The sequence below is a fragment of the Suncus etruscus genome, chromosome 10, assembly GCF_024139225.1.
Source record: "Suncus etruscus isolate mSunEtr1 chromosome 10, mSunEtr1.pri.cur, whole genome shotgun sequence".
NCBI classification, from domain to species: Eukaryota; Metazoa; Chordata; class Mammalia; order Eulipotyphla; family Soricidae; genus Suncus; species Suncus etruscus.
Window position 1 is genome coordinate 104,088,226 of NC_064857.1, and position 6,355 is coordinate 104,094,580.

A 6,355-nucleotide genomic window follows, 5' to 3' on the forward strand; every position below is an offset into this window, starting at 1 on the left:
TTGAAGACCCACCAGGTTTGGGGGGACCTTGGACCCCTGGACTAGGTGGTCAGCCCAGGAGGCCTGTGGCTAGCTGTCCTGCCCAGAGCCCCCAACATACCAGGCAAAGACACCCAGAAATCCTGGCATGCGTAGTGCTCTGAGCCCAGCCGAGCCTCTGTAGTTTTTGGATGCCTAGGGAGGAATTTCTCCCCCCCTCCCCCCAGGGCCTAATTAACCAGGCGTGGCCTTGAAGACCCACCAGGTTTGGGGGGACCTTGGACCCCTGGTCTAGGTGGTCAGCCCAGGAGGCCTGTGGCTAGCTGTCCTGCCCAGAGCCCCCAACATACCAGGCAAAGACACCCAGAAATCCTGGCATGCGGAGTGCTCTGAGCCCAGCCGAGCCTCTATAGTTTTTGGATGCCTAGGGAGGAATTTCTCCCCCCTCCCCCCAGGGCCCGATTAACCAGGCGTGGCCTTAAAGACCCACCAGGTTTGGGGGGACCTTGGTCCCCTGGACTAGGTGGTCAGCCCAGGGGGCCTGTGGCTAGCTGTCCTGCCCAGAGCCCCCAACATACCAGGCAAAGACCCAGAAATCCTGGCATGCGGAGTGCTCTGAGCCCAGCTGTGCCTCTGTTTAATTAATATTTTTATTTAAGCATCATGACTACAAATATGTTTGTAGTTCGGTTTCAGTTATAAAAAAAAAGGACACCCCTCGTACTTGCTTCAGCATCACATATACTAAAATTGGAATGATACAGAGAAGATTAGAATGGCCCCTGTGCAAGGATGATATGCAAATTCATGAAGTGTTCCATATTTTTAAATAAAATAAAAAAGGACTCCCCCTTCACCAGTGCAACATTCCCACCACCAATGCCCCCACCTCTGCCTGTATTCAAGACAGGCATTCTACTTCTCTCACTCACTACCATTGTCATGATATTGTCCATGTAGATATTTTTCCAACTGAACTCACCATTTTTTGTGATAAGCTTCATACCATGGGCTGGTCCTTTCAGACCTCATCTCTATTGTCTCTGGGCATTAATACAACAATAACTTTTGTTTTTTATAAATCCATAGATGATTAAGACTATTCTGTGTCTATCTCTCTCCCTCTGACTTATTTCATTCAGCACAATAGTTTCCATATCCATCCATGTATAGGAAAATTTCATGACTTCATCTTTCCTGATGATTGCATATTATTCCATTGTATATAGGTACCACTGTTTCTTTAGCTACTCATGTTATTGGGCAACTGGGTTGTTTCCAGATACTGGCTATTGTAAATAGCATTGTAATGAATATAGGTGTGCAGAAGGCATTTTTGTATTGTGTTTCTGTGTTCTTTTGGTATATCCCTAGGAGTGGTATAGATGGATCAAATGGGAGCTCAATTTCCAGTCTTTTGAGGAATCTTCATATTGTTTTCTATAATGGCTGGACTATACAGCATTTCTACCAGCAGTGAATGAGAGTTCCTTTCTCCCTACGTCCCTGCCAGCACTGAATGTTCTTATTCTTTGTGATGTGTGCCAGTCTTTGATATGGTACCTCATTGCTGTTTTGATTTGCATCTTTCTGATGATTAGTGATGTGGAGCATTTTTTCATGTGTCTTTTGGCCATTTGTATTTTTTCTTTGAAGAATTGTCTGTTCATTTCTTCTCCCCATTTTTTGGATGGGGTTAGTTTTTTTCTTGTTAAGATGTAAGTACTTTGTACATATTAGATATTAGCCCCTTATATGATGGGTATTGGGTGAATAGTTTCTCCCATTCTGTTGGTGGCAATTGTATCCAAGTCACTATTTCCTTTGAGGTGCAGAAGCTTTTCAGCTTAATGTAGTCCATCTGTTAATCTCTGTTTCCATTTGCTTGGGCAGTGCTGTTTCCTCCTTGAAGATGCCTTTAGTTTCAATGTCATGAAGTGTTTTACCTACTTGTTTTTCTATATACCTATGGTTCTGGGTTTGATATCAAGGTCTTTAATCCATTTGGATTTGACTTTTGTGCATGGTGTTAGATGAAGTTCACCTTTTTGCATGCAGCTGACCAGTTGTCCCAGGACCACTTCTTGAAGAGGCTTTCTTTGCTCCATTTTGCTTTTCTTGCCCCTTTATCAAAAATTAATTGAGTGTATGTCAGTCATATTGTATTTTAGGGCTTTGAACAGAGCCAACTTGATTTCACATGGCATGCCTGCCTTGGCAATTTATTCCATTCTAATGACTTTAAATACCAACTATACATATCACTGATCCTCTCTTTAAAAAATACTTAGTCTATCTTAATATCTTAGTAACCAACTATTCGTGCAGATATCTCACATAAATACCTAAAAACAAATAGATGCATATAAAAAATGAAATTCTCTTAGGATGTTGGTGTTTCTGGGGACTCATCCAAGCAGTGCTGAGGGCTTGGCTCTAAGCTCAACAATAACTCCTGGTGGGACATGAAAGATTATATTCAGTGCTAGACAAGAGGTTAATTATGTGCAAGGCCTTAAATACAGTGCTATTTCTCAAAAAAATGCAAATTTCATTGAACTTATTTATTTATTTATTTTTGGGCCACACCTGGGGATGATCAGGGGTTACTCCTGGCTATGTGTTCAGAAATTGCTCCAGGTTTGGAAGATCATATGGGATGTCAGGAATCGAACTGAGGTTTGTCCTGGGTTATCCATGTGCAAGGCAAATGCTCTACCACTGCACCATCACTCTAGCACCACATTTTTAAATTTTTCTTCTTAAATATATTTATAACTGTAAAAACATCTACATACTTGCCCAAGGCAGAGTATTGAGAAATATAATTCACTGCTCATTTTCCCTCAGTTTGTCTCCACATTCCATTTCTAACCCGGTTCTGTCAATGTTCCTTAGAAAACAAATCATCATCAACCTACTTATCTTCATCTTCAATGCCATTACATGGTTTAAACCCAAAGCTCCTTAATTGGGACTACTGCAAATAATATCTACTGTGGGTTTTCAGCTTCTACTGCCTTCCCACTCGTCTACAAATACCATAGTTAGATCATCACTTCTTTTTTATATATTTTATTTAAACACCTTGATTACATGCATGATTGTGTTTGGGTTTCAGTCATGTAAAGAACAGCACCATTACCAGTGCAACATTCCCATTATCAATGTCCCAAATCTCCCTCCTCCCCACCCAACCCCTGCCTGTACTCTAGACAGGCTTTCTATAACACTCATACGTTCTCATTATGTAGTTATTTCTCTAAACTTATCACTCTTTGTGGTGAGCTTCATGAGGTGAGCAGTAACTTCCAGCCCTTCTCTCTTTTGTGTCTGAAAATTATTATGGCAAGAATGTCTTTCATTTTTCTCAAAACCCATAGATAAGTGAGACCATTCTGCGTTTCTCTCTATATATAACTTATTTCATTCAGCATAATAGATTCTATGTACATCCATGTATAGGAAAATTTCATGACTTTGTCTCTCCTAACAGCTGCCTAATATTCAATTGTGTATATGTACCACAGTTTCTTTAGACATTCCTCTGTTTTAGGGCATCTTGGTTGTTTCTAGAGTCTTGCTATGGCCAATAGTGCTTCAATGAACATAGGTGTAAGGAAGGGATTTTTGTATTCTATTTTGTATTCGTAGGGTATATTCCTAGGAGTGGTATAGCTGGATAGTATGGGAGCTCAATTTCCAGTTTTTGGAGGAATCTCCATATTGCTTTCCATAAAGGTTGAACTAGACGGCATTCCCACCAGCAGTGGATAAGAGTTCCTTTCTCTCCACATCCCCGTCAACTGTTTGTTCTCATTCTTTGTGATGTGTGCCAATCTCTGTGGTGTGAGGTGATACCTCATAGTTATTTTGATTTGCATCTCTCTGATGATTAGTGATGTGGAGCATTTTTTCATGAATCTTTTGGCCATTTGTATTTCTTCTTTGTCAAAGTGTCTGTCCATTTCTTCTCCCCATTTTTTGATGGGATTAGATGTTTTTTCTTGTAAAGTTGTGTCACTGCCTTGTATATTTTGAAGATTAGCCCCTTATCTGATGGGTATTGGGTAAATAGTTTCTCCCACTCAGTGGGTGGTCCTGAATCCTGGGCACTATTTTCTTTGAGGTGCAGAAGCTTCTCAACTTATTATATTCCCATTTGTTAATCTCTGCTTTCACTTGCTTGGAAAGTGCAGTTTCCTCCTTGAATATGCCTGTAGTCTCAATGTCCTGGAGTATTTTGCCTATGTGTTGTTCTATATATCTTATGTTAACTGGGGGGTCTAAGTTCAATTTTTTGCAAATGGCTAGCCAGTTGTGCCAACACCACTTGTTAAAGATGCTTTCTTTGCCCCATTTAGGATTTCTTGCTCCTTTATAAAAAATTAGGTGATTGTATGTCTGAGGAACATTCTCTGAGAATTCAAACCTATTCCACTGATCTAAGGGCCTGTCTTTATTCCAATACCATGCTGTTTTGATAACTATTGCTTTGTAGTAAGGTTTAAAGTTGGGGAAAGTATTCCTCCCATATTCTTTTTTCCCAATGATTGCTTTAGCTATTCGAGGGTGTTTATTATTCAAAATGAATTTCAAAAGTCACTAATTCACTTCTGCTTTCATTGATCTTTCGGATTGTATTTTGGGTTTCCACTTCATGGATTTCTGCTCTCAGCTTTGTTATTTTCTTCTGTCTCCCTATTTTTGGTTTCTTTTATTGAGCACATTCTAATTCTATGAGCTGCATCATTAAGCTATTTAGGTAGGCCACTTCTTCCTGATGTGTGCTTGCAAAGCTATAAATTTTCCTTTCAGTACTGCTTTTGCTGTGTCCCATAGGTTCTGATAGTTTGTGTCTTTATTATTATTTGTTTCCAGGAAAGTTTTGATTTCCTCTTTGATTTTATCTTGGACCCACTGGTTATTCAGTATGAGGCTGTTTAACTTCCAGGTGTTAAAGTTTTTCTTCTGTGTCCTTTGGAATTCACATATAATTTCAGAGCCTGTGGTCAGCAAAAGTAGCCTGCAAAATTTCTATCTTCTTGATATTATGGAGGTATATTTTATGTGTCTATCCTGGAGAATGTCCAATGTACATTGGAGAAAAATGTGTATCCAAGTTTCTGGGGGTGGAGTGTCCTATATTTATCTACTAGGCCTCTTAATTCCATTTCTCTTCTCAGGTCTAGTATATTCTTTTTGGTTTTCAGTCTGGTTGACCTATCCAGTGTTAATAAAGCCATGTTGAGTTCCCCCACAATTATTGTGTTGTTATTGATATTATTTTTCAGATTTGTTAACAATTGTATTAAATACTTTGCTAGACCCTCATTCGGTGCATATATGGTTAGGAGTGTGATTTCTTCTTGCTGTACATACCCCTTGATTAATACCAAATGTCCATCTTTGTCCCTTACAACTTTCCTGAGTATAAAGTTTGCATCATCTGATATGAGTATGGCCACTTTTTTATGGGTGTTGTTTGCTTGGATAATTTTCCTTCAACCTTTTATTTTGAGTCGATGTTTGTTCTGACTATTCAGGTGCGTTTCTTGTAGGCAGCTGAAGGTTGGATTGAGTTTTTTGATCCATTTAGCCACTCTGTGTCTCTTAACTGGTGCATTTAGTCCATTGATATTGACAGAAAGAATTGTTCTGGGATTTAATGCCATCTTTATATCAAAATTTGGTGTGTCTTTTGGTCAGTCTTGTCTTAAAATAGGTCTTTCAGTTTTTCTCTTAAGACTGGTTTTGAGTCTGTAAAGTTTCTGAGCTGTTGTTTGTCTGTGAAAACATGCATTTTTCCGTCAAACCTGAAAGTGAGTTTTGCTGGGTACAGACAAAGCATGTATTTCATTGGGTTTTGTCACTATGTCCCACCACTGCTTTCTGACCTTAATTGTTTATGGTGAGAAGTCTACTGTAAATCTCAAGAAATGTAATGTAATGTAAATCTCTTGAATGTAATTTTCCTTTTTGATCTTGCTGCTTTCAGAATTCTGTCTCTATCTGTGAGATTCGTCATTGTGATTAGAATGTGTCTTGGGGTATTTTTTCTGGGGTCTCTTTTGGTCTCTTTTGTACTCTTTTGGTCTCTTTTGTACTCTTTGGGCATGCAGGATTTGATCACATATATTCTTTAGCTTTGGAAGTTTCTCTTTAATGATGTTCTTGACCATTGATTCTTCCTGAAAATTTTCTTCCTGGGTCTCTGGGACTCCAATGATTCTTAAGTTGGTTCTTTTGAGCTTATCATAGACTTCTATTTTCATCTGTTACCATTCTTTAACTAATTTTTCCATTGTCTGTTCATTTGCTTTAAGTTTTTTTTCCATTCTCTTCCGCTGTATGGAGTTGTTATTTATCTCATCTT

At 39.0% G+C, this 6,355-nt stretch overlaps 1 non-coding gene across 1 annotated transcript; it reads left to right on the forward strand.

Annotated features, from left to right (window-relative positions):
* Window positions 1-699: 699 nt before the first annotated feature.
* LOC126021589 (U6 spliceosomal RNA) lies at window positions 700-806 on the forward strand. Its single transcript, XR_007500093.1, has one exon. It is a non-coding gene; the product is annotated as a U6 spliceosomal RNA (small nuclear RNA).
* The last annotated feature ends 5,549 nt before the right edge of the window (window positions 807-6,355 follow it).